Source organism: Hylaeus volcanicus, chromosome 1, assembly GCF_026283585.1.
Source record: "Hylaeus volcanicus isolate JK05 chromosome 1, UHH_iyHylVolc1.0_haploid, whole genome shotgun sequence".
Taxonomy (NCBI): Eukaryota; Metazoa; Arthropoda; class Insecta; order Hymenoptera; family Colletidae; genus Hylaeus; species Hylaeus volcanicus.
In genome coordinates this window covers 32,084,199-32,108,031 of record NC_071976.1, presented here as the reverse complement: position 1 = coordinate 32,108,031, position 23,833 = coordinate 32,084,199, and the positions used below count along the sequence as shown (strand labels likewise).

At 43.7% G+C, this 23,833-nt stretch overlaps 1 protein-coding gene and 1 long non-coding RNA gene across 6 annotated transcripts in view; both read left to right on the top strand.

Annotated features, from left to right (window-relative positions):
• The window catches only part of LOC128880699 (cysteine-rich motor neuron 1 protein), a 242,119-nt gene that overhangs the window by 71,532 nt on the left and 146,754 nt on the right, over positions 1 to 23,833 (top strand). The window lies entirely within an intron of this gene.
• The window catches only part of LOC128880728 (uncharacterized), a 108,888-nt gene continuing 93,896 nt past the window's right edge, over positions 8,842 to 23,833 (top strand). For 3 of the 4 annotated variants that reach the window (XR_008457903.1, XR_008457906.1, XR_008457904.1), the window contains exon 1: positions 10,184 to 11,302. This is a non-coding gene — a long non-coding RNA (uncharacterized LOC128880728). Of the gene's footprint in view, positions 11,303 to 23,833 lie in introns of all 4 variants that reach the window. The other variant, XR_008457902.1, reaches the window with a different exon arrangement.

Here is a 23,833-nt window from a genome sequence, read left to right as displayed (position 1 = left end):
GAACGAAATTAGACATTTTTTAAACGGAAGACTAACGAAAATGCGACGGAGGCTTTAGAAATGTTTGAGATGGAAGAGTGATTAAATTGTGATGGAGGCTTGGTTCGAAAATTACAAATATTAATTGAAAATGAATTTATGAGATGACCTACGATGAATCGCGATGATAAAAAGGTACCCCCCCCCCCCCCCCCCACGGCGGAAACAGCGGTACACGATGTTGAATTCAAATGGAGCCGCGGCTGGCAACTTTAATCCTTTTATGATATGCATCACGAGCAGGGGGAACGCCGGCGTGAAACAGGCACGAGGCTCGCGCATCGTTCATCCGACACGATTTGCAAAGTAAACAGCGGTCTAACGATGCGCGCGGTCGCATAACTCGTATTTGTTAATTATCGCGATTAGGAAGGGATTGCGAATTCATTGTGATAGTTTGGTCGATCGCTGCTGGCACTCTCGTATCATTTCGCTCGTGGATGACGCTGGTTAAGTTCGATTTAGGTCGAGAGGTGTCCCATAAATTATTAGAAAAAATATATTTAGTTTCTTTTGGTAATACTGTAACATGCAGAGTGTTTCGTTTAAAGTGAAATGGTTCGATGTCTCAGGGGATAAATATATCAGAATATTTAATGATTAGAATTAGAATTATTAGAATAGTCCATGAAATTCATACGAAACGAAGCACAGGGCTTTGGAAATGACAGGAAACATTTTTCGAGATCGTTCGAGAATTAGAATGGCTGTTTAAGATATTCACGGGGAATGGAATACGTTTTATGGAGTTTTCCGCGTGTACGCGGGGGTAAAAAATTCATTTTACCAGAGGAAAGGGCAAAGATACGCCCTTGTGCCCGAGATGAAAGTATCGTTTTTGCTTACCGCGGGTATCCGCGCGACAAACGAACGTTTCAGCGCCGGGTGTTAATTGAATTACTGATTGTGAGAGACCTGGGCTACATCAATGCCACCTATGAGCGTTGCTTTCAGCCGCGGAAAGAAAACACGCGGAGATTATGCGCGATTCAGCGGGGAAAAACGGGTCAAGTCGTGAGTGAATTACAGAGAGAGGCGAGGATTTAAAACGCGTTACCGGGCTGCTCTTTCAGCTTGAACAAACGCCGCGCAAATTATATCGAATGCATTTAATTCTATTTCGCCGCCCTGCTTCCTGGCTGGATGTGTTTACCGTCGTTTGATTCACAAGCTACGCGAAACAACCGGGCGTCTCGTAACAGAGCAACTTTGTCCATAATTTACACGGCTTTTCCGGCCGTTGCCAGCGTTGCCTCGGTTTTTGTGCAAATACCACCCCGTTCAACGCCAACCAACTCCGGTGGCGACGTTATAGCTTTTCCAGGTATTAAAATTTTATCGAAACGAGGCCCCTTTCATCCTTGCGCCGTTGTTGATAACAACGGTGCACGCGTCGGTACACGTGACGCGTTTACCTTCCCGGCGCACACTCGGATCACCTCTGATTTTCTTTCTGCTGTGCACTTTTCGAAATTGGAGATCGTTTGTACGTTTGTTCGTTCGCTGTACGTGTAACTACCCTAGATTTTAGAGAAAATAGGAAATTAATAAGACTAAAGGGTAGATGAAAGACGTAGTATTATATAGATGATTCTAAATTTTAGTGTTGTTTAGTGGTAGTTTTGGAATAGGGAGCCATTAACAGGTTGACTGCCAAGGCTAATACTCTTAAAAATGTCTACTGTAATTAAATTTTATTTACTGGCTATTATTGGAAACTACGTAATCAAGCATTTATTGTGGTATTTATTTTTGTAACTTCACCGAACTTTAATACTACAGAAAATGAACCACTGATCATTGGTATTAAAACAAATATTCCAGATATCTCCCATCGATTTGCAATAGCTAAATACGCAGTTAGATGTCATCATCCCGGACTAAAGAAAAGGGAAATAAATCTAGTCGGGGAAGTAGTACGAACAATAAATGAGTCTGCGCAATGAAACATGGCGGAAGCGTTCGCCGGGGCGTAATCTTGCGATTCCTTCCTTCCGACCCGCTTGTGTGTTAGGGCTGGTTAATCTCTCGTATGAAGCATGCAGATGCGTGGGTGGCGTTCTCCTTCGTCCGTTTTACGGAATAATCCACAGTCGACAGATAAAGGGATGAAACGAAGACGCGTCGGGGAACGGGGCTCGAGAGAGGGGCGGTCGACTCGCCTTTGAAAATCCCCCTATAATTAAATTGTCTTTTATATTCAGACGAGGGCTGAAAATGAAGCTAGCCCGGGATAAACCTACCGAGTCGTTTCGTCGGTCCTCTCCCGCCTTCGCCCGTCTCCCGTTCCTTCTACAACTTTTTCTCCAATCTCCGCCACCCCTCATCTACTTACTCCCAGACTCGCCTCTCCTTTCTTTCTCACGGGACCTCGGAAAAGGGTGGGGAACTCAATGACACATTCTCTTCGACGATTCGCTTCGTTTTCCATAGCCCATTTCGCCCTCTCGTCGAAATGAAGCCACCCCCGCTCGATTCCAGCCTCCCCGTGGCTCGTTTCGGACGCCTTCTCGGGGCCACGTAACTTCCCCCGACCGATGTATCCAAATTTTTTCCATCCAGCTCTCTTTGACCCTTTCCCAACAGACCGTCCCTTGTCTGTATATAAGTATACACGCCATCTTGTCGACTAGCTCGTTTGACTTGCAAATGTAATCACTAAGAGCATCCATTCGACCTGATCCTTCTATGACCCGACGAGGGCTCGTTGCTCCCGTTTCCCTGTTCCGAACGAGAAATCCCACGTCGACCACGATTCGTCGCCGTACCCGATGTTTGCTCCCAACCGCGTGACTGGGACCGCGGGTTTGCCAAAAAGTACGCGACCAATTATCCACTCGTTGGGAGATCACGGGAAATTCGGGGTAGTGTTCCTCGAGGAGAAGGGAAATCTTATGGGGGACGATTAGTACTTTTTTAAATGGAAGTAATTTTATATTTAACCCTTTGAATGCCAAGGAGCGATATATCGCAGCTCGAAGCTGTAAGTGCTGTGACTCGTTAAAAAAATTAATTCGCTTCACGAAAATATTGTCATTGTCTAATGCGCATAGATTTCTTCGTACATTTATTTTTTTTTTTTAAACCTATAACGTTGACCTATACAATAGACTGAATAATACATTTGTGTCTCATCATGTATATTTGCTTAAAATTGTCCGGCATTTCTCGAATACGTATGAAAACTTCATGTAACATGTAACCTCGTTCCGTTCTGGCAGCTTTTTACCAAAGCCGTAAATAACCTCGTAAGTACCCTCGTTTCGCTCTCACGAGTGCTCCTCGTTTCTAGGAAGAACGATTAAGTCGCCGCTTATCACGCTTCCCACATATTTCTCCTCCCCTTTCTATTCTTTCTCAGCTGTTATTGAATATCCATTAATGTGAACGTAAACTGTACCAGTCTTTAAAAACGCTATAATATTCAATTAATTATATCATTACGCTTTTAGGGAGACGCTCCCTTTTACAATACTATTGTTTATTAAACAACTACGGCAAATTAATTTAAGAACTTAGGTTATCCCAGAAGTTTCATTCGCGACTTTCACCAGATAGAAGTTGATTGAATAGAGCAAAATGGATGATACACAATTCAGTAACGCACCATTAAACATAACATATTGCGTATGTGTCACTTATTAATAAAAGGACAAAAACTGTTGGTACAACCTAAAATATAAATACAACTATTAGGAATGTCGTCTGCTTTCCAATGTTCGTAACCTTATGACCAATAAGAATAGAATAGTTGTTATCCCCGTACAGTAATAACCTTGCAGTACGCGCGACCAATTTCTCCGAATCGACAATTCTTGTCCCAATTTTCTGAAAATTCTCGCGTCCCGAAAACCGTCCCACTTCCAAAGAGCAGTAGCTTCCGGTTAGGGGGGACGAAATCAAGTTCTTCGTTGATCTGGAAAACAAGACAATCCACTCGGACGTTCTCGCCGAAGAAAAAGATAAAGAGCAGAAGTTTTGGATCCCGTTTCTCTGGTAGAAAATACTCACGGTCGATCGCTCTTGTCACGTACCATGGAAATCAATGAGTCCAGGTACGGTGGCTCGCGGGAATGCGAAAGAAGGAGCTCGCTTCCTCCCTTTCGCAACCTCCTCTTATTCGACCTCCTGCGAAGCTTCCCGGGCGAGCCAGGAACGTGCCTTATTCTTCGGACTCCGCGAATACGTAAGGGGTTTCAAAGAGGTTCTCACGAGCAATAGCATTTTCCCGATGTAATTGATTCCCACCTTGTTCCTTTGACCTCTCTCCCTTCTGTTACGCGAACGTTTCTCCATATTTTTACGCGCGCCAAGTTCACTGAGAGTTTCTTTGTTTCGTATTCTCCGTATGTCTCAGCGGGGAAGAATAAACTTCAGTGATCGTTGTTCTGCATAGAATAAAATTCTCGAAACTCCTTCAGCAGAAACTAGAGACAACTTTTAGTTTTTCCTGTTTGTAATCCACCTGTAGTGGGGGGTGCACGATGCATCGCGTTCCTTATGTGACAACTTGGCTAGATATCGAACTGCAACAGGTAAATTTAAAGGATACGAGGTTGAAAGATAAGGTGTACTACTTGTGGATAAAATTTGAAGTTACTAGAGATCGAATTATTTCATTAAGAGGGCAGTCTTTCCTTCGACTAATTTCGAGGCAATTTTCATGGCAAAATATTTGACAGAAACTTTTGAAATTCGATACGTTTATTTATACATAATACAAGGTCCTTTAAAATTTTCAACTGTCCTGCACAATTTTTTTGAAATTTCTTTAAACCGATAGGAATATTTTAAATGCCTCAGACAATAAGAACATCATTTTTTTTTTCCTCCAAAAAGAGTACTTTCATTCGTCTATTGTGTTTCATTTAACTTCGTCGCCTCTGTACCATAAACGGCCATTTCGATCATCAACCCCCGTTCGCAATCAACAGTCCCGTTTGCAGAGCGTGCGTTCCATTAGCGGGCCCGGTGGAGAAATAAAAGTTTAATCAAGGAACGAACTGAAAAGTCGATGAAATCGATTGTAATCCGTTCGTTGGCAGTTTTGGTTTCCATCCAGGACCACTGGGAGACCGGTACGGAACGTCCTCTATACATATACGAAAAGATACATAGTCAATTCTATTTTAATAGATCAATTTCTATTTTTCTTGTTACCAAGATCTCTGAACGCAGCAGAACACAAACACGGTGGACAGAATTAGAAATAGATTCTTCATGCACGAATCGATTCATGCGTTTCAACAGTAAATGTCTGGCCTTTTGAATAATTCAATTTTTATTTATCCTGAAATATTCCAATTTATGGTAAAGATTCTAATATTAGCTGAACGAGTGGTTCATCTTCTGTTTTCCATTTAAAACCACGTTGAATACAGTCCATCTTCGATCGCTATTCGCGAGGATTTCGGCGGGGGGGGGGGGGGAGGTTTACCAGACGTAACTTCATCGACAGCGCGAACGTGATCGTCGCATTTCGAAGGCAGGATTGCTGGATGTTTTCGGAGTCACGAAGTTAAAAATACCTTCTGTCCGGGACAGGTACGGATTGGCTTTGTTAATCGACGTCCCCCCATCGCTCCCCCCTCGCGAAACGATGCAACCGCATCGGATCGGATCGAGGGGGGGCCGACGACCACCTTTGAATTTCGAACACGCGCCATTCCCGTTCTCCACTCGCGTGTGTCTGTGCGTTGCGTAAACCTGCGCGGAATATAAACATCCGGGGCTTAAATCTCTCCAGATCGACCGTCGTTTATTTATTATGCACCGCGACGATCGACCAAAAATTATCCAACTTTATCCTGGCGAATCCATGTACTCGAACTTCGATTTGAAGTGGATGAAGGGTTGCAAAATGTTGCACCTGTGGCTTTTTTTTTTATTGGGCGATATTTTGATATTGGACGAAATTCATCAACGTTTGCTTGAGTAATTTTATTATAGAGGCATCATATTTTTGGAATGGATCCGATAGATGGGAGGAGTTGGAAATGAATGTAGTTAAAAGTCCACGTGTTTGATATTTTTAATAAACCGACGAGTGGCAGTCGAGAGATTCAACCCTCGAAGAGTTTACACTAACGCAGTACGGAACAGTATTTATTATTTACTCGCAGAGTTTCAAAAAAGGGGAATGCAGTAATTAATATAATCAATACGCTACGATTCTCAACAAAAATTCATATTTCGAAATAATGATACGGAAGAAACAACTAAACGAAAAATCTTGGTGGTCCATAATCGGTGACCGGTGGTCCCGACGCATGCGCTGATGGACCGTAGAATACCTGAAACGTTCCCCGTAACTTCCGGCGGCGGTGGCCCATCGACGCAATTTGCTCGTCGCGTAAAAACCATCTTGGTCGGTTCCGTGGGGCATCGATATTGGAAGACATCCGATAATCCGGAATTACTCGGGTCTTACGGGTACTGAACCGTAGGAATTCAATACAACCCCGCGTTTCTATGTGCGCTGAATATCGCTGACAGTGGCACCCGTTGAATTCAGACGTTCTCTTTTCGACGTTCGGTAATCTTGTTTACAAAGGCTGGCTAGAACATTCCGAACGCTATTGTTATCCCCGGTAGCGTGAATATCAAGGCAGGTTTGACAACGTAAGGTTGCCATTGTTTTCCACAACAGTTTGTTTCCATAATAATGAGGTCGCTCGGTTGCGATATAATAAGGTAGGAGGAAGGCGAAGGCGAAGCCGCGGTGGCGGGTATAAATACGTTAGATGGGATTTAATGACTGGATATTTTGCTGGAACAGGGGGGACGGGAGCGTGGTCAGAGATTAATAGCCAGGATCAAATCGTGAAATTATATAGGAACGGCGCGTCAACGAGGAGATTCAAGTGTTGGGAACATGGCAACGCGAAAGTAAGAGGAACCATTCGACCTCGTGTATTAGTAATAAGCTGAACTTCTCGTGGAATAGATGTAAATAAGACGAGAAGATGGAGATGTAGCGCGTAACGTGTACTAATATGGTAGATGCAGTTTACTGACAGGATATTTTATGAAACACTGGAGGAATAGTCGGAGATTATTAGGAGTAGACGTGGAAACGTATGCACGAGAAAAGAATAGGTATGAAGCGGAAGAAAGGTGAAAATGTAGTATGGAGATACGGTATATGGTAAATCCAAGATGGCTGAAATTCTGAAAATCAAAAATCCAAAATTAAATCACATCAATCCAAATCAAATTAAACCAAATTAAATTTGTTTCGCTTTTTGCGCCGAGCTTCGTATAATAAATACGCTATTCCATAACATCTGAAAGTTCTCCATACGCGTGCACCCATCCAACAACAACGGGCGTTGCAGTAAATATTCTATGCGATCGCGTCACGCGTATCAAACGTAATCCAGTGAATACGTACACCTCGGCGTCAGAAATCATTGGGGCTCGTTTCAACAAAGCATATCGGTCGCTGCACGTAAACGCGCGAATTGCGTTCTAATTAGTCGGTGACCAACGAGACGCGTGGAACGATTGCGTTGCAATTAGTTTGCTTTTGTGTTTTCGCGCGGTTGTCGAAACATCCAACGAACGTCTACGATACCCGTGAGATATTTAACAATTCCTCTCTAAACGAAATACTCTAACGTAGACTGAGTAGGAAACTGAACTTTCGATACTTTTTTTTTTTTTATTTTGTTTGCTATTTACAATCAATTCTTATACAGAATTACGAGTAACTTAAGTTAGCGTCTACATTAGAACCGAACGTGTCCAGCATGGATTCCTGTGAGCTCCATCTTCCAAACTGGACGATCTATTCTTCCTCCGCGGGCGTTGAACCCTCCCCGAAATTCGGGCTCCAGCCACTCGTTAATCCAACTTTTGGAAGTGATGAAATACGAGTTTCTCCAGCGGTCATAGCACGGGGCTCGCGTTGTATAACACGTTACATTTCTCGTACAGTGTTCCAAGGGTTACCGCGTTACATGCGTCGTCGCGCGAACATATAAACGAGCACGGCGCCGGAAACAGCAAGAAATTAATACTTCGCTCGCGCTCCCGACCATTGCGGTCGCGCAGCTCGCGTGCGCGCATTACAATATTCATAGCTTTCGAGAATTATCGGGTGTCTAAATAAGCGATTCGCTGGTCTTTCTCAGATTCTTCATTATTTTTTGGGCGCAACATTCGATAGGTGTTTTGCAGTTTACTCGAGCAGAGACGCAAGACATAGCAATATTTCAATTTATTATTTTCAAATACTGTATACCAAACAGTCAGTTATTTTACTGAATTTTTTAGATGGGAATTGTTTGTCGAAGAGGACACGAGGTCGAACCGTCCAAAGAGAATAAAACGGATGCTTGTAAAGGACTGTAATTATCTTTCGGATTGAATTTGCATTCCGCAACGGAATTTTTCAAATTTGATCCACTGGATTTCTTCTTCGTGGCAAGTTTACAACGAATCTTCGTAAATAGAAAACCGTTCTATCCACGTCTACCGAAAACTTGGAACCACGTAAAGCCTTGTTATTCGAAACACAAATTTTCCCCAGATTTTCTGACATTCCAGAATCTTTTTCTCATTTTCCTCGAGAACGCGAAGTAACCTAATCGATCGTGTTATTGATTCCGCGAGAGTTGATAAAAGTAAAAAAATGTCATTTATCGTTGTTGTTGTTTGCTCGAGGCAGTTTTTCGCGCGACGTCTGATAGCAAGCGATAAGATATCGGAGCTCTGCGAAACGTACGCGGGCAAACGTAGGTATTTTCCTAGTTCCTCTCGTTTTCGTGGGTACACACGGAGTAGTCTAGTGGGTCTCTAGGTGGCACGCCAAGGCAATTTTCCATGAGTAAACTCGCAGCCTTTGGGGTCTCTGAGGCGCGTTATCTCGCGACTACGGAGTCAGAGGGAACCGAAGATGTTGGCGAGGATCTGGCAGCGAGGCAAGATCTGTCTCTGTCGTGGCTGGAGGGGGTATATATGGATTCTCGGTCTTCTTGCCTCCTCCGCGATGATTTTTTGAAAGCAAATAGGAAGCAGAGGGCGAGATCAGACTCGGTGCAGAAACAGGGTCAAGTGGGTGAATGCGCAGGGTGTATCGTAACAGGCGGGACTCCCACTTCGCTCGGTGGCTTGGGAACACAAAAATAATGGAAAAAGTTCATACAAACGTGCACTCCATTCGACCCTTATCCCCGAGGTGTAGCCATTTTTGTACTCCGATAATGCGCAGCTGCTTACCTTCGCGGAAAGTGGCCCGAGTGGAACGCACGGTTCTTCAATGTCTCAAATTTCCAAGATAGTCCGACTCGATCTGCCGACTTTGTCTGGGATTATTTTGAAAAATAACGCGCGATATCCGCGCCGGAGGAGGCTTCTTGCTTTCGAATTTGGCTCCATTTTCTTCGCGCTACCTTAGCGTAGGTTCTCTCGTGTTTTTTATTTACCAATGTTCTTCGTACCATGTACTACCATTCTTTCGCTCCTCTCAAAGAGAATTCCAATTTATCGTTTGATCTCGAAATGGGGTTTGGCGCACGTTACCGCTGCTCGAGTCAGAGTCTTCGGGATCACGTGAATAGGCGGGGCGCGGCTGCAGACGGCGAGTAGAGTCTCGTGCTCTTCGGGGCCGAATTATGAGTCGCGGTTTGACACCGATCGCATGGCAATGGCGCGCATTAAATTCTCTCGGTGAAGGACAGAAATAAAGTTACGCGGTGCCAGGGTCGTCGTGCTCCTCGCCTACCCGATATCGCGAAGATGACTCACGTGCCGTGGCACGGAAAGGCTTGGTTTTCGTCGTATTCGAAATAAAACGATTCTCCCGCGCAATTCGTGACTTTCACCACGCCGACTTCGTTCTCGGACTACTCCGCGGTGCTCCGAGATAATTTCTATCTTTATCGGGAAGGATGCGATGTTACGAAACGGTAAGAGCTAATGGCAACCGTTAACTAACGTTACGCAGATTACGGTAGGACGTAAACAGAACGATTACGATTACAACAAATGCTTTTTGGCCGGTCGGTACATCGCGTCGGTTTCTCGAAACGAATCTAGCGTCACCGGTTGCGAAAGTGTCAACTCACTGTGACCCAAATATTCTATCTCTGGGATTCAATAATCGTCTCCAAATTGAATAATTTTTTTATCTGGCAGAGAAGGCTGCGGGGTTAATCCCCGGTCTCTTTTTATTTGCGTACTCCTTGATTGGAGGTTTCAAGGCTTATAGAGAAAAAGGAGCCTGGTGAAATTTTTCTTCAACGAAGTAAATTTTCCACCAGTTTTCGCGTAAAAATTACAAGCTTCTAGGAGGGGGTCCTAGAGTAACCATCGCCAAGAGAATTTCGATACATCTACCTTCGGAGCTTGAGCCACCATTTTCAGAGCTTCCTAAAAATGGCACCTATGTATTCACAGCAAAAAAAAAAAAATATTTTCCTACTCTCAAAGATTCAAACAACCATCACACAAAAGCGGAAGTTAGCCGAAGCATTCGTTTCCTCGTAACTAATTCCTAAAGACGACCCCACTTCTAACCTTTCCTTCATTTCGATACCTCCTTACAAAACTTCGTTGGAACAAGGCGCCACACTCGGGATGGGGAAGAGGTCAGGCGTCCTTTTTCGCAAAGCACGCTAGTTTTCAAGAGCAAACTGCCACGCGCTTCCTCGCTTCCTAGTCGCGGCGACGAAATGCAGACGGCGTTACATCATACCGCGGCGAGAAAGAAAAACGAGCGTTTCATATGCATCGAACCCGATGCATTTAGCATAAATTGCTGGCAAAGTGACCGAGGCGGGCTCGGGTTCCGCGGGCGAAGGGGTCATGCACGAGCGAACCGAACGGTCAGACGAGGTTCTCCGCAGGTATCGTCGGTGGCTTCCTCTCTCGAGGCTGAGTGCGTGTACGTACGCATCGTGGGCCAACGCCGCGGCTCGTACGGGGGAAACCAGTCACTCGTATAAAACCGGCGTGCGAGTCGCGGCTCGAGTCAGTTTCGCTCGCGCCTCGCGTGAGTCTTGATTACGGTTCGCGCGATAACGGCCTAATCCGTTCCCCAACCACGAATTTCACTTCCACCGCGAGTGCGTCATTCGTCCGGAGACCTGTTCTCGATATATCCTGCCGGTGAACCACCCGGGACCGTGGGTCCTCTAACCCGTGCCATCGTGTGCCCCAAATCGTGACTCCGCGGTATTATGACGTCTCACGGCGAACGTCGCCGTGCCAGGATCGTGTGGCGTCACGTCCCTCGGTGTGTCCATCCAGAAGCATGACCGTAAGTACCATTGAACGGGGGACGTTGCCTGGTGCCTGTGCGTGTTCGCGATCGGTTGCCATAGCCTGAAGAATCGCGAGCCACGTAATCGAAAAATCGGAGCGAGAGTGCGCTGTAAGTCGTACGTTTCGAACAGTGCGGATTTTTAGGGGTCTCTGGAATTTCAGCGACACCCGTGTGGGTTAGGACGTTTTAGGAATATATTCTTCGGAAATCGAGTACTAGGATAGGTATGAATTCCGATATATCGTTACACTTGCTCGCGGGACTCCGTTTTCCTTTCGATCTTAACCTTGGCGATCCATTGTCGCGGAAAGTAGTCCACGAAACGGTGGCCACGATAGACACTTGTGTTCATTACGCTGTGTTAAAAATATATTCTTAATTGTTTACGTTTTGGAGTGGATTCCAATGAATTTCTCAATTTTTTTCCATCGCGCTTTCGGAGCTCTGTTCTTCTTTCGATCCTAACTGCCAAGGTTAAGATCGCCGTCCATTGTCGCAGGAGACCATCGCACGGTGACCACACCGCTCTATTACAAGCTCTCCTGTCACTGTTATTATTACCAACACTCATTAATTAACGCTATTTACATTCTTAAATGTAGCACTCGGCGATAACGTTGATTAATGAATCGGAGTAAAATGAAGTAGGTAGCTCGACAGTCGCGTCGAATGCCGTTTAAGAGTTTACGTTGTAGTTTAGGATTGCGGAACGTTCGAATGGCACAATCGAGCTCGAGATAAAGCCGCGCAGATAATGGCAGTTCAAACGAATATTCTTGCTCCAAATCTTTTCGAAATCTTGCTTCCCTCGTCGGGCCGTAGGAAGCGTCCGTGCCGTGGTTAGGTCAGAGCTGGCTTAGATCAAGGCCACCTGGTTGATTCTCTTTCTTTTTCGGGACAGGTGTGCGGATAGGTAAACACGCTAGAGTAATTGAGCCGTTCCTTGCGAGAGTGGAGTCCATCTACCTTTGTTTCGAGATACAATAGGTGCTTTTTAATCGTGACTTCGAAAACATGCACTCTTCAACTGCTTTGATTTTATGGAGTAGACTAGCGCGGAGTAGATTCTGTTTGCAACGGCCATTTTATAATTTTTCTCGAGGTGTCTACGATTCGTACAAACAGTGTCACATTTGTGGCCCTTTGAATGTGTCATCTGTCGAGACAATTTTTCATTCCAGTAGAAGTTGGGCAATATTTTACCTAGGTGTTCGTAGATTCAGGTTTCTTAAGAATATTTTTCTTACTCCATTCAGCAGAACTATCGCACATACTCCTATATCTTTGAAACTAGAGAAAGCGAGGCAATTTTTCTATGTCAATCTTTAAAAAAAGATGCATACAAATCTCTATTGATATTTCAGATAGTAACCGGATCTGCAAGTATCGAATCGACTAGTCCTAGCGTCTACTCGCCACGTTCCTGAAGAGATACCGCTTAGTATAACAAACTTCCTCGAAGTCACCATTTGGTGCATTGTTCTCCAAGAGACTCCATTTTCCAGAATGGAGCGGAGTGCGGATCTTCGGGTTCTGTCGTCGCAGTGGTGTAATTTTAATTCGTCCGCGAATCGGCGTCGATATCGTTGGACTGGAACGGAACTGGAATTTCAGGATTGACCTTGGGGACTGCTCCGCTTATCGCGGGCCGAGTTGACGTTTGTTTTTCACGAGGCGTTAACTACTGCTCCCGGCGCTCGGGTTCGCGCCGGCGCTTTTTCGTCGCTCGCAGATCCTCAGGAATTCCGCGGTGACCGTGAAAGACTATCAAAGCCACAGGTGGCGGTCAGAGAATTGACTGATAGAGAGGGAGCTCGAACTGTGTGTGTTTCGTTCGATAGGGCGCCTGTCGCGTCACTTGCGCGATATTGGCGAAGGTCGTCGACTAATTAAGTAATCGTATACGAATAGAAAAATTCCATAATTCATAGAGTCATTTGAAGGGTTGCAATTAGTAGGAGTGTAATTATTTTCAAAATCATTGAAAGGGTGAAACACAAGAAAACACTTTTGAGATAGTGCTTGGAACAATGGTACGATGCTCGAGCCTTCATTTAACTAGCTAACAATCCAATTAATTAAAATAAGAGTTAGAGTGGTAATTAACATCGAGTTACGAAACAGCAGAAGGTACTTGAATTTGAATATAATTCCTCCCACAATTATGACCAATAAAATCATATCCTCAAGTTCCATCGAGATACTCGAATTCGAATATAATTATCGTTTTCTCCCACTTGGTCTTGGCTGCTTTTCACAGTCTGCATTACGGACGATTATTATGCCTTCGTTACGCAAACAAAGAAAGCGTATATACTCGTATATGTAACAGAGCATTACGTAAAGGCGCGGAGTCAAAGGCTGCTTTCGAACCTACCTTCGAAGATATCGGCGTACGATTACGTTTCCTTATTAGTGACAGCCGCGGAAGACGAGCAGGTGAAATTTTGCGAACGTTTCGTTCGTCGCTTAATGTCGTCGCGACTATTTGGCAGTGGTATGCAAATGGAGCATCGCCGTCGAGGAGAGATAGCGCGTGCCCGCGGGTTTTATTCGAGCGAGCTGACAGTCGACAGCGAATTATTCGGCGGTTCCGAGAACTCTGTGCAATAATTAGAACGCGTTAGAGCAATTTTCACGGGGCACGCTCGACAACGCCGCGAACGTCCGCTTTTCTAGCAAAATTTGCGCGCGACGCGAGCCTGCAAGTAAACAGAGAATGAATAATTGAACCCGGGGTACATTTTTTATTCTTTAGAAGGAAATTTTACAGTAATTTATATTATACAAAAATGATTAGAACGGTGAGAAGCTTCTCTAGGACTGAGAATATAGTATTTCTTTTCTGCAAGACTTGCACGCTCGCGAATAATGACAACTAGTAGTTGGAAGAGTTTACTGTGGCACAATTCCACAATAGAATTTTTCTTTCCAAGAAAAATTTGATACCTACATAACGTGCGTGTGTAAGTACCAGTCAATCTTCAAGTTCCAAGTTTGACGAGCATTATGTCGCAAATCCATAACAAAATTGATCTTCGAAATCCCCTTAAAAACTGAAACGAGAGAAAACTCTCTCCCCAGTTTGGAAAGAAATTTATAAAACCAGTTCGAAAAGTTTCTATCGCCTGGTGTCAGCTGGTTGCCAATTCCCCCCTGGCATTTTTCTCGATTCCGTCGCCGTCGCGGCGCTTAGGTGGGGAAGGGCCTAGACGACGTTCGTCATGGCGACAGATTTAAGAGCGGAACGAGGCGAAGACACGCGCCAAGAGGTTGCCTTAGGTCGGGCCGTGGAGGCTAGTTAGTATTTCGGTTCGAAAGTTCGCGAGGCACGTGGCATCGATTTCCACGTCACGGTCGGATATTTTAGGCGACGATCAAACTGACGCCAGGTGCTCGCGTTGGGAACCATTACGAAGCGACGGGGAATGATCGTGGGAACGGAAAAGGAATGAAGGACAATCAACTTTGGCTAGGAAACTTTTCGGGGGAAGTTGGAAAAAAATCGCTACCGTTTATTAAACGTTTCCTTTTCATTTTCCTCTGGCGCACTTGTTAGCGTCGACAATTGTTTCTGTTTTCCGTATAATTTCTCCTCTTATAGCGGAAGGAATGCAATAAAATTTCTGAACAAAAAATAGATATCTGCGTGCTCCGAATTTATTTTCATTTACATCGTTTTGGCGAACCACATTCGAACTCGGTAAATCGAAAAGCAAATGTTGAACGAGTAAACTGAAAAATATGTTAGCAGGATAATAATTTCATTAAACGAACGAAAGAACGTTTGTTCCTTGGTTTAAGCCTAAGTAACCTCGTCGAAGTTGCACTCGCGAAAATATTATAAAACTTATGTCACTTAAAAGAAAACAAACTTGTTTTCGTTATATTTCGTTAATGGATTACATAAACAGTCGCACAACGATTACGAATACTCGGTGTCAAATTTAATCGGGATCGGTTCGATGGTGTTCGAGTTATCAATGACGCCACCGCTAAAAACATAGTTCGACGATAAAACGCGTTTAAAGTTTTATGCGTTTACTTTTCCACGTTAGCTTTGAAACTTTTTGTTTTACTTTCGCTCGGCCAATCCCGGCTCGTTGCAGGATTCTTACTTAGACGTTAGAGCATCGTTTTTAAATAATTTTGCTTGTCTTTCGTATTTTGCCCTTCCTCGCAGGCTTCTGAATCCTCTGTGCTCCGCAGCCGTAATATCTTTGCCCATCGACTTAGCCTCAGGATCAGTGTTCAAAGACCAGACCATTCTCCGTTCAGATTTTATTCGTGTCGTGTGAAATTAAATTGATCAAACGAACAAATTAAATGCAAATTGAAAGTATTTATCAATTTCTGCAGAGGAAATTTCTTTAATTTTAAAGAAATTAAAAAAAAAAGTTTCTTTTTAACACGTTGATTGCCACATGAATGTATGCGAACGTTTCCGTCAAAATAAAATTTTGTTTTGAGACAATCGAGACCTACGCAATCTAACGTTTGTCTCGGTACTTATTTTCGTAACGTTATCAAAGTTCCCGAGTTCTAACCAAATTTATTTTCTTTAACATCTTAGCTTCAAAATTATGTTATTTAGTTCCACGGTAAAAAGCCCTGTCATCCACGTGTGTGTGTGCGACGTAGCGATGAACGTGTTAAAAAAACATTGTACGAGTGTAAAAGATTTTCGCACGGGTGCTGAAGCTTTCAGCGAGGAGTTTAATTCGCGCCTGGTTTCTTTCTCGTTTCGGTTCGTAGAACGGAAGCGAAATGAGAAGGTGAGATTTAGTCGCGTCACTTATCTTATCGCGGTGCGTCACCGTTTCGAGAATGCCAGCTATCGGAGCCTCTTGCCAAGTCGGATTTAAAATCAAATGCATCGATGTCAAATTCCACGACCTTTTATTCCGCGGAAGGATCGCTGATCGATCGCGTTCGATAAATCGATCGAGTCACCGACCGTCTCCAAGCGCTCGAAAGCATTCGCGATTCGCTCAGAATTTTCGAGTTGCTCGGAAATTCGCCCGGGTGTGTTCCCAAAATTTCGTTCTCCAAGATTCCCAGCTTCCCTTCGTCTGGCACGTTTCAGTCGGGAAACGCACACGTGTTCCCGACGGTTTGCGAAAATACGTATGTACGCGCGGGGTATCGAGAATCGTCGATGACGCAATCGAGCTATACATGATCGATGATCTACGAAGAACGCGGGAATGCGCGGCGGACCGGTCGAATCTTCTTCCGCAGCTGTCTCGCCGAAACTCTCGTCAAACTCTTGGCGAATTTGCGAAATGTGAGAGACTCGCTCGGCGGTTTGGGATTCGAGACTCTCCGAACGTGGCACAGATCTTTCAGCTTTGAGAAATTTATGATGAATCGCGCGGGAATAAATTTAACCCGAGATAGCGCGTAGGCGTCCTCGGGATGCCCATTGGAAAACATTTAGATTGGCTGTATTTTAATTCGATGAAAATAATCGAGGTTAGTTTCATTTAAAGCTCTCAAAGTAGGAAAATAAAATCGTCTACTACGTGGACCTAACACAGACCTGAATTGGACACGATCGAACATCATTCTTAGATCATAGAAATTCATGACACAAAAATTAACGTTCAAACGTAAATAGAAATGACTTTTATTTATCGTATGATGTGTCCACAGAGACTTGATGTATCATTTGGTCTGGGTTACATCTCACTAAATCCTATTAGTTTAAACTAGGATTTAAAAAAAAAAAAATGAGGGGAACTAAACACGACCCACGTACAGTTTTAAATTCTTCGCATCACATCGATAACTAGAGTGAACCAGTATCGAGATTAGGTGCCTCATTCTTATCTCTATTTCCACAATAAACGCAATTTTCTTTACGTTGGACTTACGCCAATTGGTAGTTGAACACCTATAGTAATTTCATTGAAAAAGACCTCGAAAAGTCAAACGTCGAGGCGCGCGTTGCTTCGCGCACGTGAAATTTCGGGACGAAATTAAACAAGGTTTTACGTAATTTTATCGTGCCGGAGTAATAGGAAAATGGATGGACAGTAACGAGCACAAAAGTCGCGCGACCTCTCGTTATCTCCACGAGAGCAGATAAACCACGATTAAGCAGCGAAATTTTCGCGTTTCCGGGCGGATCCGCGATTCCCCGTCCGGCTGGATTAACATCGCACTTTTTCGATGATGCTGCATGCATCAATTTTCGCAATTTATTCATCGCACGACGTTCGTTAATCGATTATCATTGCGCGAGATACCGCGGTCTTCGCTTTGGTCTTGAACGATGACCGTGTGCTCTCGTGTTATTTTCATTTTTGGACGCGACGAGTGATTGAAATTTCTACTCCTTTGGCTTCAATGAGGAGGTTACTCGATTCGATATGTATATTCTTTTTTTTCTTTTTTTTTGTTTGCATTACTCGCGTTTTACGAAATGATTATTTTTCCTCGTGGCTTCTTAATTTTATTTATTTCAACGTTACGCGTGTAAAACTAACAGATTAATTCTCTATTCTTCTGCTAGTCATTCTTTATAAACCGATTCATCTTTTATATCGTCTTAACTCTTCGATTTTACTTGTTTCAAAAACTTTTTAATCTCCTATCTTTCTATTAGTAATTTCTTACGAAGCAGTTTAGCCTCGATCTTCTTACCTCCATAACCCTTCCGATTTTCGAAGATCAATGCCACGTTTGCACAGCTCCACTTCGGTGTTAATTCGGATATTTATAGATCCGATGAGTACCAAACAGCTTGGAGCGAACTGGCGTTATCAAGCTATTCGAAGCAAATTAGTAACCTCTCGCGATAAAGAGATAAGCGATCCTATCGCGCGCTAGGCATCGATCGAATCGCGCGATGCTTCCGTCGAGCACGATGGAATTTTTCCTTGGGTTTCTTTCTCTTGGAAAATTCATTCCGTTCATTTGTTCATTTAAGCGAGAATATCGCGCCGATTATAGCAATTGCAGCAGAGCGATAACAGGTTTCTCGAGGGAATTACAATTGTAGATTTTCAACGGACCGAAGCACCGATCGCGAGTTAAAAATAGTGAATCGATGTTACGACTTGAACTGTTATCGAGAATACTTTCAGAGAATAGAAATCTTGATGCTAAACGAGGAAATCGATTGGATGCTCGATCTCGCGCGAGCAGAATCTTTGGTTATTTTTAAAGAAAGAAGTCCGGACGGCAAATTAAATTTCATTAGCTCGAAAATAACAATTCGTTTGAAAATCAATTACTACGAGCATCGGACGTTTACTCGTCGATTCGACCGAGAATAACTATTGTTTGTCGCACGCGATATGCGACCTAATTTTTATGATCCAAGGTACAGAAATTTTTGTGGAATCCTTTCCGATAAGATGCGATATTTGACCTGGAGACCGTATCTGGCTCGCATGCTTCAAGAAAGCGTGGAATATAGAACAGCGTCTCTCAAACTTATCTGACAGCGACCCACTTGGTCAAAGCACGCAACACGGTAGGCCCATTAACACCTTCCATAAACTTTCGTCGATATATCGCGTTTTACCGTCAAAGGTTTATCTACTTATCGCCAACCTTGAACGGATACTAACTAAACACGATGTCGACAGTGCAAATAGAAAAAAAAAAAAACTGTGATCCCACGTGAACATTTTTCTAGCAAATTAGTCTTTTTTAACAAGATTTCCGCATCACGCGCGTTTTAAAGTGATTTTGTAGATCGGAGATAACCGCTAGAATCGAGATTAGATATTTTTTAACGATTTCAATATTTATTCGAAGTTTCGCATACTTCGAGACGGGACATCTTCCCGATTATTAGCGGTCTTCCCAATCAATACATCTGTCGAAACGTTTTTATGTACTTGGAACACTCCGAAGAGGTTTAGCAGACATTTCCCCAGTCTTATAGCTTTCAAACAAAATTTGCTCCAATCCTGAATCTGATATCACCTTCCTCTATTCGACGTCTCCTGAGCCACGAGTAGAACGAACTGTATTTTCCAGAATTTTTCCGGAAAATTGAACGAGCTCAAACCAACCGACTCCCGCAATTACTACGTTACGTACACGAAAGGTTTCGTGGAGATTAAGCAGTCATAAATTTTCAATCGCAGCTTTCCAATCGCGTCACTTTCTTATTTAAGCCACCTACGACCAGGGCGAATTGTACATTCATGAATTTTTCTCGAGAACTCGACGAAATCGCTCGGTTGTATTGACCCATCGCGCCTACGGCTCGCCAGTAGGTCGCAGCTCGCGCTCCGAAGGTTTAATCCTTTCGAGGAACCGACGAAATCGTTAGCGAGGCGGTTTACGAAAGCAAGTATGTTTGTAGAACGAAAATAACGTAAAGCTGAACTCTGGAGTGGCGTGGGTGCGTGGGCGGGTCGCGTGGGCCGCGGGAGTTTGAAGTCACGCGCTCTCCGGATATTTGAGCACGTAGTCGGCAGAAATCCTTCGAATGACGGGTCAAAATAGACGCCATAGAGCTCGCGAGGTTACTCTTTGAACTCGAATCGACGTAACGTCAGCGGCAGTGCGGCGACGTTTCCATTGACGCGCGATGACCGTACGTAGAAGTCCAGAGGGTTGCGCGGACCTTTTCCCAGTGGGGACTCGACTTCATGGATCATTCCCGAGAAGGCTGCGCGTTTTATGCAGTAAAACGTGGTACTTTGAGGGGGTGGAAATATGATTGTAAAAATTGGATGATGGATGATACAGCGGGACATGATAGGTCGTGATATGTTGCAGTTTGATACGGTAGGATACAATAGGATACAGTATGATGCAGTAGGAGACGATAGAACACGATACGATATAGTATGATACAATACGGTAGTATTGTATACAGTATGGTAGAGTTTCAAACAACGAGGATACTAGGATAATCGGATAATAGGATACGATATGATGCAATAGGAAACGTAAGGATACAATATGATATTGTGTGATACAGTAGGATGCTATAGGATGCAATACGATACGGTATGGTAGAGTTTCAAACAATGGGGATACTAGGTTAATCGGATAATAGGATATAGTATGATACAATAGAAAACGATAGGATACAATATGATACGATACAATAGAGTTTGAAACACTGGGATATGATATGGTACAACATGCCAAAGTATGTTGAAGTGTGATAAAATATATATTAAAATATAATATACCAATCGTACAGTCTAATATAATATAATACGGTATAACACGATAAAATAGAATACACTATCGTACGGTATAATGTGATACAATAAATAAAACATGCTACCGGTACGAGATACGTCAGTTCGTGACCTGGCGGAGAGTCGAAGAGCTGGTTCCTCGAGGTTTATCGGTGGAAAACGCGGAACAAGCGGCGTAGGTGCGTGCGTGCGGTCGGAACTCCGATAACGGCACTTCGCAGCAGAGGAAACCGACTATTCGCGCTCGTGCGCGCGGATAACGATCACTTTGAATCAATAATTCAACCGCGACAAGCCGCGTCTCCCATTTGCCCGTAATGGACGATTGAAACTTCCCGGGCGTTGTATAACGAGGGATTTCGCGTTCCCAGCGTCGAGGAACTTTGACGCCGGCCCCCGATTCCCATGAAAATTCATGAACCGGGCCGGAATTTTTAACGGTCGCGCTACGAAATCGGATCCCCACGCCGAGGAACTACCCGAAAAATCAAACCGAGCCATAACCGAGGATTCCGTTTAGGCGTGAAATTTTGCTATGTTTTGGGATAAAAATCGTTATTCGATAAAAACGTGATACTCTACAGAGCTTTTCAAATTAAGGGCGTCAAGTTTGAGACCTTGGTTGAAATCATTATACGACAGAATACGATTCTTTACAGAACTTCCTAAATTAGAGCTAGTCACCCTTGAGCGGGTTACGTTGGAATTCTTTGGGGCTGTGAAAAGTTTCGAACGATGTAACGTTGTAATTTTTTTTTTTTTTTTTTTATCAGGATGTTTTCCCTTGAACCTGTAACCTTAGAGATCGAGATAAATTTGGAAAGCGTTTCCACGACACAAAAAGTATTTATAACGCGTGAAGAGACATCGCGTTTTATCGATTAAACGGTTTCTATTTGGCGTTATCGGCCCTAGGACGGTAGACCTGATTGGGATTTAATGGGAAACGTTGGTCGTTGGATCGGATGGTAATAAGTTTAGGCGGTTCGAGGAACGGAGGATGGATCGATGTTGACTCCGCGCATCGAGGAGGGTCCCATCGATTAAAGTCATCGGTTGGGGATATCCTGCTTCGTCAAGAGTGCAGCCTGCGCTCGTGTGGAGGCCCGCCCCCTTGCAAGCCGCAGATTCTAACGAGATCAAACGATCGCAAAGGCTCATTCCTCTCTCGCACGGTAGCTTGAAATCACGAGAACATGACGTAAATTACGAGCTTTCCTTTCCTTAACAAATTACGGTGGATTCTGGTCGGGTCACTTTAATCAAATTGGAAGAAGAAGGATCATAGTAAGGGGCGTTAAGCCATTCAAATCGCGAAGATTACCTCGAATGATTAAAATTCGAATTTTATTTCGTTGCAGTAGTACCAACAGCACCAATAAAAAATATCGACAAAAATAGAAAATAATTCAAACTTAACCAACTCGGCGGTTAAAGCACAAACAACCCTTGAAAAATTCCACCTAAAACTCTCGAACAAAACAATTACGTCTTAATTAGGCCCATGTAATCCTTCAGTTTTTCGCGACTGGAAATCAGCGTTGACGAAATTCCCGCGATCTCGGGGAATTTTCCGCTGCGAAAATCCTGATGGATGTATCGCGACTGTCTGTTTGCGAAAGGAAACCGCGGGGGCGGTTTCGCTCGACCGATGCGTGCACGGGACAGCGGCGTTTTCGTCGTATCGATTCCACTGGCTAAAAGGGTTCGCGAAACCGGTCTAATTAGAACTAACGCTCGTCGCTAATTCGGCCGATATTATACGCGACGTGCAACGGCTCCCGGGATACACGTGCAACGCATACATACTGGTTCGATTCGAGACTTACAAGCGAATCATTCGATTTCACCCTCTCTGATTTTAGTCTACCTCCGCAGAATGGCAAATTACAGACTCGTGTAGCTGCCTGGTAAACAGTCGGACGCGGGAATTCGACGATTCGAGAGATTTAGGTCGTTGACCTTAGGTTTTTGCGACGCGGGACAATTTTGTTTCGATCGACTTTAATAATAAAATAGATCATTTCTTCGTTATGGAATTTAGAGTGTAGAGATGAAGAAGCCTTTTTTTATTTTCGAAATAAGAAGATAGGTTCCTCTCGAGATATCATATTTAGTAGAATACACATCTGTTAACAAAAACATCAAAATGGAAATATACAAAGATACGATGAAGCGTATCTTTATACATCTCTCTACGTGTTCCTGTTCCTCCAGGCGAGATAAATGCACACAAAACACCGAGCAAGGCAAATAGGGCCTGTTCCCTATAAATATTTATACGCATAGTTTAATCTCCATAATTTTCAGAATTTTAATTCTCGTGCTTTTAAAATTGTTTCTAAAATGCCACGGTATTCTAAAATGTACGGTTTTAATTAAGCGGATTCTCGTAAGCACTGTTCCCATTAACTCGTGTAAATAATTCAAAAAGTCTCTTCCCCTCCCCCTCCCCCTCCCCCGCTGTTTTTTTCTCTTATCGAAAAGAGGTACACACGTTTCATCGTAGAAATGAAAATCTTTCTATACGAGGCATAATTACATTTGGGAAATTTTTAGACATCACAAAAGACCCTAAATAAAATGATTTCCAGAAAGGGTTCCAGGATCGTGCTTTTAATCAAACACAAGCGAGACCCATCGCTGGGAGTGCACGATCTCAGAGACCCTCCTTAAATGGTCGAGGCATTTCTCTTGCGAAACTCTTGGAAAGGCACTCTCTGTTAATTATTTTGCACCAGTTTGATTTCCAACCGTGTCATTCAACCGTCGAGTTCCAAATCGTTTTCGCGAGATCCCGATTTCGATACTCTCGTCGAAATTGGGCGCAAGTTGAACGCTTCAACTGCCACCTAACGAGGTCGTTTCGTTGTACCCCGGTGCCCCGATACGAATCTATGTACCCATAAATACGGTTATCTATATTTCCAATTAGCATACGAAATCGCCGTGGAAGCCGCGGAGAGAGAAAGGACGATCAGAATTCAATGAGTCGCGTGTTTCATAAAGAAGGTGATTCCACGGCGTCGTTCGATCGGTTGGTATTTACGAGCTATTCGTGTCGAGGAAAACATTCGTTGTACGGTAATCTCCAAGATAAGCGAAACGATTTTTCCGCGGATGCTGGATGCGGAGTTATCCACGCCGGTGTTTGTGCCATTCGGTACAAGATAATAGATGAAAGCGATAGATAAAACGCGCGGGTGGGATAGTGATTTTCATCCACGAGGATATGGAAGAATTTTCGACGATTTTATTTACTAGAATCAGGATCTAGATGAATTATGACGAATTCGAATGATTATAGACAAATTCAAGTCCGTGACAGATATACAGTTAATCCCAT